The sequence below is a fragment of the Sciurus carolinensis genome, chromosome 10, assembly GCF_902686445.1.
Source record: "Sciurus carolinensis chromosome 10, mSciCar1.2, whole genome shotgun sequence".
NCBI classification, from domain to species: Eukaryota; Metazoa; Chordata; class Mammalia; order Rodentia; family Sciuridae; genus Sciurus; species Sciurus carolinensis.
The window spans coordinates 88328520-88342519 of NC_062222.1; positions in this window are offsets into that span (position 1 = coordinate 88328520).

The window sequence follows — 14000 nt, forward strand, 5'->3', positions numbered from 1 at the left end:
CTTTCTTCATGAGTTTTAGAATTTTGGTTTGTACACTCAGTACATTTTTTTAGTTTTTTCTTTCTACTCACTCCTATTTACTACAGTTTTGTGATTGTGCAGCATAAGTTTCCATCTTGACTTTTCATTTTTTTAATCAAAGTCTTGCTACTCCTATTCCATGCCAATATTGAAATGTCAGTGTTTAAGGCACAGACACCCAATGAATAGAAAAATTACCTTAAGTTCTGCCTATATGTTCTATCCCCCACAGCCCCTGGCATGAGTCAGTTGAAACTTCTTTTTGCAGATTGAGGGCCCTGTGCAAGTCCATAATTTCATTCCTAAGTCTTTCTCCTCTTTTTGGGGGGTTACATCTTATTTCAGATATTACATATTTTGGGCACTTTAAGCATTTTGCTCTCCTTTTACTTTTTCTTGGAGAGGCAAAGGATGTGATGTCTATTGGCTCCACACATCCTCGTTATTCCCATTGTTTTAACTCACTAGCTCTTATTTATTATAGTGATATTGTGAAAATATCCTCTTGAGAAGCTCTTTATAGGTAGAAGTGGATGGTGTTAAGACTGATGTAGAAGTCTAGATCAAAGTGAGTACTTTGGGTAAATGGAACCAGCATATTAATGCTCACATTAACGAGAGAAAAGTTAAAGAGCTTAAGTAAGGATTTCAGTTATGAACTATCACTGAGTTTTTAGACCCTGTAAAATATTCAAGCAGAGTAGGTCTAACTTACTAGATAATGATTCTTCAGAAGTGTCTACTGAGCAGAAAGCTGACCTGTGTATCAGAAAGCTTGTTCATTTGTTGTATTACTCGTGTTATCTTTTGTTCTGCTACTCCATGCTTAGGTTTTTGTTGTTGTTTGTTTGTTTTGTGTGTATGTGGGACATTATCAGCTAGATTTTGTTTCCTTCATACATAAACTGTTTTTTGTGGTAATATCAACTTGGTCATTATACCAGCTACTGTAAAAATCAAGTTATATTTAGATAATAGTTACTAGAGCCCTGTACAGAAAACAAATCATCATATAGTCAATCCATTTTAATAGGTTTAAAGAACTTCAAAATATTTTGAAAATTCACATTTTATATTGCTACCAGTTTAAATATATCTTAGGGTGCTATATTACAGCATATTTACTGTTTTAGTAAATGACTTTCTCCTCACTGATTAAAATTTCTTAAATTATCAGTTATCATATTTAAGAATTCTACCTATGACGTGAATGCCATAGCATCAGTCTTTGCACATCATTGCCAGACATCTCTTTCTTTTTAACTGCATCTTTACATTTCTGAAAATTTCCATGTGTTTTCCCAGAACCATATTCCATATTCCTTTCTTCTTCCACTGTAATTTCTCTCTCCACTGACAGTGCCACTTGCTAATAGCTAATCACCTGCTTCTTCTGCCTCACTGATCTTGGTGCTATCCTCTGACTTCAAAAAATGGAACTCCCTTGTTCTCTCATCATCGTTATTAACCTCATACTTTCTAATGAAAACAACCAAATTCTCCGTATCAAGATCTTCCTAAGATAACCAATAATAAAAGTTATTTCTCCCCTGAGGCCTCCCTTCCATAGATACATGATCTGGCTTCATCTTTACATGAGAGTTCAATATTACTACATTTCCCCAAATTATGTTATTCATGTTACTCATTAAATATTTATTATTTATTAATATAGAGAATACAAACCAAAGAAAAAAGGTGAGGTTCTAAGTTGAACATATGCCCAACACAGGAATAATTTCAAAATCAGATTGACTGCATCTATGGTAAATTCGGCACTCTAAATAAAATTCTTTTTTTTTATAAAGTTAAGCTGCCTCAGATCTTTTGTTAGAGTTACAAAAAAACAGACTAATCTAGACATCAATTCTCCCTTTCCCAGTTTTCATACTTTTAGTGAAGTTTAGAAACAGAAGTTTAAGTGGCATTTAAGATGCACAATGATACTTACACGCATACACCCTTTTAGGTTGAAGTATATCCAGATAATGAGAGTGAATTTGTCTTCGTGTAATCACATTTAGTTATGGTCTATTTTTTTACTTGAGTTTATTTGGCTATTTCCATCAACATGTTATCTAAGTCCCTTGTTTTCATGGACATATTTGTATAAATATATTTTCCAGCAGGGATTTCTAATATATCACCAACATCTATGTCTTATTTTTCCAGGGTGCACAGTCACTATAATTTATCATTCTCCATTGCATATAGGCCTTTGTAATTGAATCCTGGGTGATGTGTTTCAGAAGAAACAATAGAGGCTATGTCCACAGGTAATATAAAATGTTCCCACTCACTCTCACCCTTACTCTTTTTCTCTTCCTCCTGTGGGAAACTGGAGGTGATATTTTAGACTTGTCTATGAAGTTAAGGCCAGACTGGTATTGAAAGCAATGATGATAATGGAATAATGTCTAGCAAATGGAGTGCCTGGAAGCTTGAGAGTAGAAAAACCCCAATGACCTGCACAGGTACGCAGGTATTCTGTTATTTTGCATCACTGAAATTTTGGTGTTTATTAGCTACCACAACGTAGACTACACAAAATAATACAGTGTTAATGAGTGTCTTTGGAAATTGATGATTTATAAATCTCGACTACTTTAAGGATTTTGCTTAAGCCTTCAAGCTTCTGTGATTTTTTTTTTTTTTTGATGGACAGTGATTAGTTGATTTCTTTCTCCAGTGGGAGTGATTATTTCACCACAAAAATAGCACAGTAATTGGTTGGAAGTCCAATTCAAACCATGAATACAACAAACCATCAAGAACTATTGAATATCTAGAAATTAAACTTTTCCCTTTGGGGAAAAGAGCTTAATTTTTATTCAGTTGCCTAATTATTTGTCACAAATCACCTCTGCCTGAAATGGCGGCTTTAAGAAGAAACCACTATATATCAAGGTATAAAACATAGTTCATTTCCATTTCTTCAGAGTTTTCAATGATCCTCTGAGATCTGATTAGCAATCATTTGGCCCTTAGCACTACTTGTAAGTATTCAAAAGCATTTTGGTACACTATCAGACACATGCTAACAATTTATTATCATTATTCATTCTTCATTTATCAAATAATCAGCACAGAGGGAATACTGGCATTTCTTTTTTGTTGTTTAATTTTTTTTAATTTTTTTTTATTTTTACAGACTGCATTTTGATTTATTATACATAAATGGGGTACAAATTTTCATTACTATGGTTGTGCATGATAGTGTTTCATACCATTTGTGTAATCATACATGTACATAGGGCACTGAGGTCTCATTCCACCATCTTTCATACCCCCGCCCCCTCCTCCCTCTCATTTCCCCCTACATAATCTAAAGTTCCTCCATTCTTCTCTAACCTCCCACCACTCCTCAAATAAATACTGGCATTTCTAAAGATTATTTTTTATAAACCATTTATAAAATTGAAGTTAAGGGCCTCCTGCATGATGATGGTTATCAATGTACTTCTGAAAGGGCTAGCAGATTCTATGGTCTATAATATTCAGTTCTGAAATTGATATGTACATGTATCTGTGCAGTAAACAAGAATTTTAGACTAAATAAATATCTTTATACTTACACATAAAACCACCAAATACTGTTCTTAGGTTTCCATGTGGTTTTAGTCACTTCATTTATCACCTCTGTAGAAAGTTTCACCTATATAAAATATTCACATTACAAACAAGAATAAAATGTTAATTTGTACATTGGGTAAATTACTTGACTACCTTTATATTTAAAAATCTACAGATTGCATCCTGTTCTTTGGCATATAATAATAGCTAATGCTCACTTGCAAGCTTACTGCAGCCAATAAATCATTTTTTTGCAAATTTGTTAACTCGTGCCATATTACCATGAATCTTTATCATGGGATTAGTCACCTCCAAAACACATTTTAAAATTTGGCTCCCCAATATAATAGTGTACAGGGGTAGAAGAAACTTAAAGGGGTATAGGGGATGAGTACAATCATATGGGAGTGATTTTTTTTCTTATGAAAATCTTTGTTATAACAACAGGTTATCTTAAAGTGAGACAGTGCCACATGATTTACACATGCCTATTTATTCTTCTCTTTTTTCACCATGAAACAGCGTGAGGTCCTTGCCAGATGTAGTCACCCATTCTTGAAGTTTTTTCTTGAAAACAGTGAAATAAATAAACTTATTTCCTTTATAAATTACTTGGTTTCATATATTTTGTTACAGCAACAGAAAATGAACTAATATACTCCACAAGATCTACCCATTTTACAAATGAGGAAATGGCCCTTTTGAAGATTATATGCCTTGTCCAAGATCCCATAGCTATAAGTGATGTTTCTAGAGCCCAAACAAAATGGCTCCAGATTCCTAGTGTGATTGTTGCCCATATTTCTATTTATAAACATCTAAGTAAGCTTTGAGATATATTTTACGTTTTTGCCAAATTCATTCCAAATTATAAAAGGGTAAAAGTAAACATATTAAATCTGCCTTATTTCAGTGTACCTACATCCTAATAGAAAATGTTTACAGTTGAATTAGAGATGATGAATTTTATATGAAGCAACTTAGGAATATTATTCTTTCTCCTCAAGTTTCTACACAGAAATGAATAAAAGAAATAGAAGACTTGAGAGTTCTAAGATATTTGTTTTAAAATTGTGGACAATTTTTCACAGAGCAGTGTAGAAACAGTTCTGAGCCTGATTTTTCCCTTATTTTCCTACCTAATTCATCTATTTTTAGGTCCCAGGTTGTTCTTATATTGACCTATCAGTCAGACTTAGATTTTCTCTCTCACTTAGTATACTCTTGCTTGTTTGTTTTGTGGTACTAGGATCAAACCCAGACAGTACATTCTAGGTAAAAGTTCTATCACTGAGCAATATTCCCAGTCCCCATTTATAACTAAATATAAAAAGCTTGCCCCCCTTTTCTTCTTGGAAATAATAGCTGGCAATTTCAAATGGTAATAGCAATATTGTTTATGTCATAGTGTCATGGAAGGAATAAATAAATAACATTTCAAGTTAGATTGTGTATGTTCAGGAACAAAAAGGGAGGCATATTAAGTGATATTTAAAAAGAGTGATAATGAAAAATTGTTAAGAACTACTATATTGTGTCTTTTTGTGGTTTAACTTTGAATATAAACCACTGAAACTAACCTAAAGTAAAAACAAATTTAAATGATCACCATAGTCCTTATAAATTACAACTGGAAAATGATAATTGATATCAAGTTACCAATATTCCTATAAGATAGCTAAAGCCACAATAATAGTAAATACAACTTCTACTGCCCACCAGAGTCTATTTTCTTGAACATTAACTCAGTCCCAGTGCAAGAGAGAGCAAAAACAGTGTTAAGTGCTATAGACCTGTATTACTTGTATGCCTCTTATGAGAAAAAACAGATATCGTGCCAGAATAAAAACAACAGAGACTTAATGAGTTCATCAAAAGTCCTAGAATAATATCTCCCTCAGTTGGAAGGACACAGAGGACGCACTATTTTCTAGAAACCACTTTTAAATGTCTTAGCTTGAAAGAAAACAATCATCTCAGGACTCATTATAATCTGCTAACTATAATATAAAGTTGCTATCCATATTCGGAATAATTTTAAATGTCCCACAGCAGCTCATTTGGACATAGTTATAAAATTTACTTTTATTCATTCTTCTATATGTCAAATTTTGCTCTGAGAAGATCAGTAATTCACATAATATTGGTATTTATTCAGCAGTTATTATTTGATAAGTTTATGTTATTTTCCCTCAAATTCACAAATTCTCATTCCTATATTTTCCTTCAATCATTTCATCAATTTTATAGTATGTTATCAGTGATTGAGTAATTGATAGTATTATTTGATATTAAGTATCATCTACTATAAAATTACTCTAGATTTTTTTAATTAAACTTCAAACCATATTAAGATATTGAATGCTCAGTAGATAAAGATTGTTCTTGTCATTTGCATTGGCAAAGTATATTCTCTTGTTACATCACATAGCCAAGAAGTGGTAATTCTAAACTTAGCTCACTTTTCTATTTAAAATGAATATAACTAGACTATACCTACCATACTACAGAACAGTCCTTAGGAACAATTCTCGACAGACATCTAGATAATACCATTCATTCTGCTACTTCTAGATTTACTCTTTCTCAGGTCTTTCCTTTTGTCTTCTCCAGATACTACACAGTTAATTTTTCACATACTTTCTGATTCACTTGCTGCCTGAACATCAGTTTATCAATTATATGAGTTTCTAAAATTTAAAGAACTTCAGAATCTTATATCTGGAATTTAATTTTGGTATACGACCCTTGATTTATAAAATAGGATTTTCCTACAATATTTGTTATGTATGTTTTTACCATGGTTAACTTTCTTATTTATATCCATAGTGGTTGCTCCAACTCAATCTTTTTTGTTTGGGCAGTTATATGGAATTGCTTTTTTCTTATTTGAATACCAGTCTGTATAAATTAAAATGTGCAGAAGTAAAAATTAAAAAACAATTTCACATTGCCGTTTTTAATATATCATTGCCTAGTGTGCATATTTCCACCCTCTCAAATTAGTTTTTACTCAACTTCATCTGTGTTTTAGACAAAGCAGTGGAAAACAAGTGTGTGAGTACAGTCCTTCTGTTCACTAAAATTTAATATTCTTTGAACTTCATAAAAACCAAAGGAAAATAGAAAAGTATAAATGCCTTCCATTGTACTAGGGTACATGTTAGACCATGTACTAATTTATTTTAGAATCATGGGCAATTCACATAATTGAATTATACATGATGAGTAACTTTGGCAACATGGAAAGGTAAACGCCCAAGGAACTGACATCTTCATAGGTCTCCAGGTTTAACTCACATCTGTTTTGTTTTGTTTTACTTTTCCTTCCCACTTCTTTCTTTCTTTTCCTTTCCTCACACATAACCCACACAATTATAAACCTTCCTAACCTTCACCTAGCCCATAGTGTTTTTTTTAGACTTTTTTCTCTCAGTCTCTAAGTTCCTCCTGTATTGTCATGAAATAGGAGCTGTTATTTTCATTGTCATTTACCAAAATGATACTGAAGTCCATAACAATTATACAGATTGCCCAAATCAGGGAAATGGTAACCCAGTCTGGTACTAGACTCTATGTTATTATTCTACTCTATAATTTTTCTACTAAACTCTTATCTTAACTACAAGGTTAAGAATATTCAGTCTTAACCACAAGCACAAAAGATTGCAATCTGTTGCACCCTATAAAAAGTCAGATAATGATGGAATTGTATATGGCAATTTTTAAAAAGTATTACCAATATCTGCACAACCAAATATTCTGGAAGTTGATATGCTTTATTATTATGTGATCCATGAAAGATTTTTTAATTAGTCCTCAAAGAATACCATGGCTCTTCCAATCATCTGTTATGTTTTTTAAACCTCAGTTTATCTAAAAAGATCTTTCAGTATTTTCATATTTTTACCTGTTTATGCAATACTCCTACTCTGCTTTCTTCTCCTATGTTTTCTATTCCTTGTCTGTAGCATATCCAAGTCATATTAGTCCACATAGATGATCACTGAATCCTATCCAACACTGTGGTAGGCTCTCATCATCACCTCTATAGAATGATATCCTTGGACTTCATATTCATTATCATCTATTCTATGATTGCCTCCACATCTTTTTCTCCTATCATACCACAACAAATGGAAGACAGGGATGTTCCTTTCTTAGTTTCTTTTGGATTTCTGACACTGAGCATATTAGTTAAATAAATATTTTTTAAATGAATGATCATTTTAATGAATGAATATAATAATGAGATATGTGAACACATTAAATGAATGTGTTATACCTCACATGGTCTCATGAAATCCAGGATTCTATAATTACATATAGGTAATAATACATGTTCAAGCAGTGATGGAAAAAATTATAAAACTATAAAATGTTAAGTAGTTATCCAAGTTAACTGAATTAATTAGGAATATCTGTTAGAATTCCAAAACACTTCATAATCAGAATTTCTGGAAATATTTTTAGGGTGATAAAAATTTCAGTTTAATTTATAATTAAGTCCTTGGTTTTATTTTCATCTTTAAAAATTTTTAGAGAATATTTGCTAGACCCAAATTTGTGCATCTAGAGAACAAAAGAAAAAGGTTCTACAAAAATAATAGAGAATAATGTGTTGAAAATAAAACATTTGTAGGGGTAAAAACTGACATTTGTTATTTTTTGTGTATGTTTATTAGCAAATTATGAAATTTTTATACATCTAAGAATGTATCCACTAGAAGAAAGTAGACAGATAGGGCAAATTGAACCAAAGGTGTTTCCTTAGTATATTAGTTAACATTCTCCTAAGAAATACAATCAACAGAATATATATCTTTCTATCTATCTATATCTATGTCTATCTATTTATATCAGAAAGAAAGTATGCATAGAACTATGAATGTATATATAAATATACAGCGAGAGGGAAAGAGAAGAGGAAGAAAGAAAGAGATCAATTTTAGATCATTCTCTTTTCACTTATGATTTTGCTTTTTAAAAATCAAGTGAGAATCAGCCTTTATACTGTGCATCTATTTCTGCCCTCAGAATTCCATTAACATGGGTATTTTACTGAAATCAAACTGATAGCCACACAGCTGTTATTTACCTTCAGTGCAGTTCTTTGGTAGATCCCGTAGCCTGTTCACTTTCAGTTTCAGCTGCAATGTTCTGCAAAGGTGTAGCGATGGTTTCCACATGCCTTACATACCAGGCTGGAAACCAGAAGTGCCAGCTCACATTTATAAGTAGCCAATGGTTTGTAAGAAAAGGAATAATACATTTGTCACCTTTCTTGAGACAGTGATTGGAATTCAGTCACATAATATGGTGACTGAGCAGACAAATTTAATAATAGCCATACAGCAATGGCAACAAAGGTGCAGTAACTCAAAATCAAATCCTGAGTACTTATCAGAGGGCATTAACCACACTTTCACAGCCCCAAGTTCTTCTCTACCATGCCACCTACTGTCACCAGTCACTTTAGGCTTCCAGGAAAGGCAATGGTTGGTTGCAAGCTTTGAAATTGCCTGTATTGGAGAAAGAAGGGAGATTAAAATCAAGAACATGAAGGTTACTTCCCTTAAAACTGGAAAATATAACTATAAAATATACTACATTATAACTATGACTATATTAACTATAACTATATACTACATTCAAAATATATGAGTAGCCCATTCTCTAAATTGTCTCTGGTTGAAACAGTTAGGAAGGGTCATTGAAGGTGAATGTTCTAATAGTATTTATGGATATTCCAGAAGATGAAGAAAAAGGAAAATAAAAGCAAGACAACTATGTCCAAGGTCATGATCAGGGAAGGAAGAGATGACCAACAGTCCCCATTTTAAGTGCCATGACCTGTGGTAAATAGATGTCATTGTAAGTGATTTGCACCCCATGAGTGTCATCATTTCTTCTGTCCCTACTGATTCTGCATGGATTCAGAAAAAGTATCTCACAAAATTGAGAGACGATAGGGAAACCACACACTCCTAAGCATGGAAAATACACTCCAGGTATTTTCTGCATAAGTACTGGAGAAGAGTGAAAAATAAAACCTTGCAATTATAATTTCATATTCCAGAACCTCAATGGCACTAGAAAAGCAGACAAAACACAAGGCATCCATTACTAGGCTTAAACTGAAGACGCAAAGGTAAGATACAGGCAAGGCTAACATTAAGAGGGAAGAGAGTCAAAGAAAAGATGCACATGCTATATTTAGGCAAAAATGAGATGCAGAGAGAGCTGCCCATGTCAGATGGTTTACAGGAAATTCCCTGACAATGTTGGGAAGATAACACAGCAATAAAAAATAAATTAAGGAATAAAAAAAGAAAAGTACTGAAACAACACATGGAAAATATTTCTAAACTATATGCCATACAAATCAGAAAATATTTCTCTGAGTGTTTCTCCTCACAAATACATAGGAAATAATTCTGCAAACTGAAGTTTAAGGTAAAATCTGAAACATTTGTAAATGAATCAGATAGTGAAAATGAGACATACACTTTGAGAAGAACAACTCCATTACACAATTAACAAATGAATTAGGACTATGAGAAGTAAAATGCACAGATGGAAACTATAAAAGTAATTAAAATGACTCTCCATTTCATTTTCGAGTTTAAGGTTTTTTAATCTGAAGATATGAATCTATTTCTACTTCTAATTATTTTGCATTTTATTGAAGCCTAACCATTCTGTGAGTCCTTTCTGAAACTATTGTTAGTAAAGCATTTACTTTCCAAAGGTTGATTGTTTTAATATCCACTTTTTCCACTATCTCTGGCATATCTGTTAGTAAATATGCTTTGACTTTAGATGTTTTGAGATCAATACACATGCACATATATACAACAATTTTTGTTAAGAAAACAAAACTTTGGTTTGACAATCTGTGTGTCTTTTAGGAATTGATAATTCCACTGGGCAACATGAAACTATATTCCATGTTTTAGAAAGGCAGTTTGCAATTCTGGCTAAACCTAACTTTGGTTACTAATGGATGGTATTCTAAAAAAATTAAATTTAAGCTCCAGGGTCTCAAGTAACAGATTTTCACAAGGATGAATTCAAGTGATGCAGGAGGGTTGTTAATTAGAGTATGAACAAGGAGAATACTTTCATATAAATCCAGAAGAGTATATCACATACATCTGAGCACATAGTCATAACTGAAAAGTTATTGAACTCAACAAGATTGTATGAATTTTATGATCTATGTTTATAGATTACACTGCTAATATAACTGCTGCTCTCTGTAGAAAGGCTAAAATTGGCAGGAAATGTATTAACAGAAAAAGATGGGAACATGTGTAGCATAATTAAGTCATACCAAGTTATAGTGATGTGGAAGAGAAGAATGAGAAACAGAAACAGAAAAAGAAGCATTGTAGAAACAGAAATGACCTGTCAATGCTATTTTATTTCCATTGTCTGAACATAAAAATTAAGTACTATATTTAAATATGTCAACTTCTCCTTGATTAAATAAGCTAATTTACTAAATCTTAATGTCTATAAATTCTAGTGTTCTAAAATGCTCTTCCTAGCCCAATACTCAAATTTTTGGTAAATTATTTGAAATCAAGAAAGTGAAATGTACATTTAAGCAGCAAATCTTCCACTTTGTAGCCAACAAATTTGCAGATGGACATTTAAGTTAGGAGTTGATAAAGAGTTTTATTATTATTCTATCCTTTTAGTCATTAATTACAATTATCTCTGCTAAGAGTCAGTAAACACAAGGTTTTTGTGAAGAATAAGGAATGATTAGTGATGAATTTTCAACTATTAACTTACTTTTCATTTCACCTACAATAAGTAATAGGAAAAGTAATTGATAGCAAAGAGTAACTTTATAGTTAGCATTTCAATTCATATACTCTTTGGTTTACTATTTGTAATACAATAAAAATTGAGGATAGATATATATAATGGGTTTATTATATATTTCATGTGTTGCAAAACCTAATAACCACCAAAAAAGTTCAACATATTGTTTTAGCAAATATGAAGAAAAAATAGATTTTCATTCACATTAGGACTTTCTTAAATCAGTATAAGTTCCAACAATATTCTGACAAAGTAAAAATAAAGTTTATTTTCCAATGTATTGTTCCCTTAATTATAACTTAGTTATACTTCAGGTAGGAAAAGTCATAATGCCAAATCCAAAATACTTTTCAATGTAATGGAACATATTTTGGTACATATAAGAAATAATTATATGAATTCTGACTATATTTTTAATGACTTGTTGTCTACTTTATTTCTCTTTTTTTAAATTTGTGACATATTTCCATATCCTTTCACTTGAATATTCTTAGTAAATTTTCCAAGCAGCACTTTCCAATGCCTCATACGTCAAACAATTCCAGTAATGGCTCTACCAAAAAGTGTCACATTTTTCATAACTGTTTTTAAGAATTATAATACTTCTACTCATGGAGATTGAATCAAACATTAAAAATTAATACAGGCTTGTCTGAGAAAAAATAATTCTAAGCCAACCTTGTATTTCAATTTTAAAAAATATATCACATTATTACTTAAAACTTTTCATAAAACCAGTTTTCAAGGTTGAACATTTTTTTCTGTAATATTCAACCACTTGCTGGAATCTATTCCAAATCATCATAAACAGTTGTACACTTTTTCAAATTCAGAAATTTATTTTCCTGGCATAAACTTAAACATTGTGGATGAAAAAAAAATAATAATGGGCTAAAAGAAAGCAAGAATGGGTAGGTACAAGTGTCATTCAAATCTGTAGAGAAACAACAAAGGTCAGAGAATTTTCATCAGTAGTACTGCAGATACGAGATATAAAACCTGTACCTAGTAAATTGTATAGTAGAATGTTATATGTGAACAAAATAAGCAAACGAGTAACTAAAACAGTCCCTGAATAGAATCCTTGAATGGAAAGATAGTTTGGGGACAAGATGTTGAATTGGTGGGTAGATCAATTAAAGATAACTCTCAAGGCTACTCCAGTGCCAACTTTGATAGCTGTTATAAGATTACAATGTCATTTAGCAATAGGTAAAAAGTATATACTGATACAGTATTTGTGTTAAGAAAATCCTTTAAAAATATTTTATTATGCACATTTAAGATATTCAATATGGTTTATGGGATATATAGATAGTAAATACTCAATTATAGTGGAGTAAGTAATATCAATCGCCTCACAGTTACCCCCTTCTGTTTTTGCTGTTGTTGTGACAAAAACACATGAAATCTACTCCTCATTTACCATTAATAGCATTGACAGCACCATCCTATCACTACAGTTCTCATGTTGTACATTAGATCTCTAGACTCATTCATCCTATATATATGCTACTCTATATCCCCTGACCAGAAAATGTTTTCTTAAAAGCCCACAATAGCTCTTTCCTGTCTTTCTTAAGCTATTGATTCAATAACATTAAAGACAGACAAAAATCATATTTCTGGCCAGTCACTCAACCAGGTACACTCTCCCCTTGATCACCATGTCTTTGCAGCTTTATCCTGGCATTATTATAAATGATTCTTCAAAGGGATAGATATTTCTTTAAGCCAAAATGGATTACTTTTGTAAAAAGTGCCTCTTTCCATGCAGAATATCTTACATAAAATCATGTAGACTTTTTCAGTAATATGGAAGGCAACATTTTCAATGCCCTTAACAAATATCTAGTAATACTCCCAGGATGGTAAACTGCATTGAACAATAGATAAGTGGTGTATGAATACATACACAGACACCCTGGAATTAAAACCTGCTACCAGGAGAGGAATAAACTTCTCACCAAGATGTTTTCTATACATAGAAGTAAAGTAAGCAAATAATATTTGATTTGTTCCCTATTAAAAAAAAAGACTGATTTGTTGACTCAGTGTTGAAAACAGTATAATTGTACTAGAATATAAATAGTCTGCTGTATTTTGGAGAGCAAACACAACCTGGAACAAAAGGTACTAGCCTGACTTTATTATTACCTGACAAATGGAGATTCATTTGACGGATTCTAATCAGGATGGTCATCTCCTCCTGGCAATGCTGCTGAGGCTGGAGGATGACATTTTATTAAATTCATATGCTAGTGAATTGTCAGCACTTATTTTGCTTGTATGTTCTGCAGCTTTCAGCGTTATTGATCATGAAATTTTAATATAATGCTTGGAAACGTATGCCTGCATTTCAAGAGCAACCTCAGATTGATTTAGGCCTTAGCTGCCCCCAAGAGAATAGTCTGCACTGTTTTGTGTATATTTCTTTTTCTTTTCTTCTCCAATTTTTCTTTCTTTTTTTATCCTTCCTCATCTAATTTCTCTTCCTTTTTCCTCTTAAAAACAAAATATGCCACTGAATAAAAGAAAGTCTCCAAATCTGGTTTGGTTTAATTTTTAAT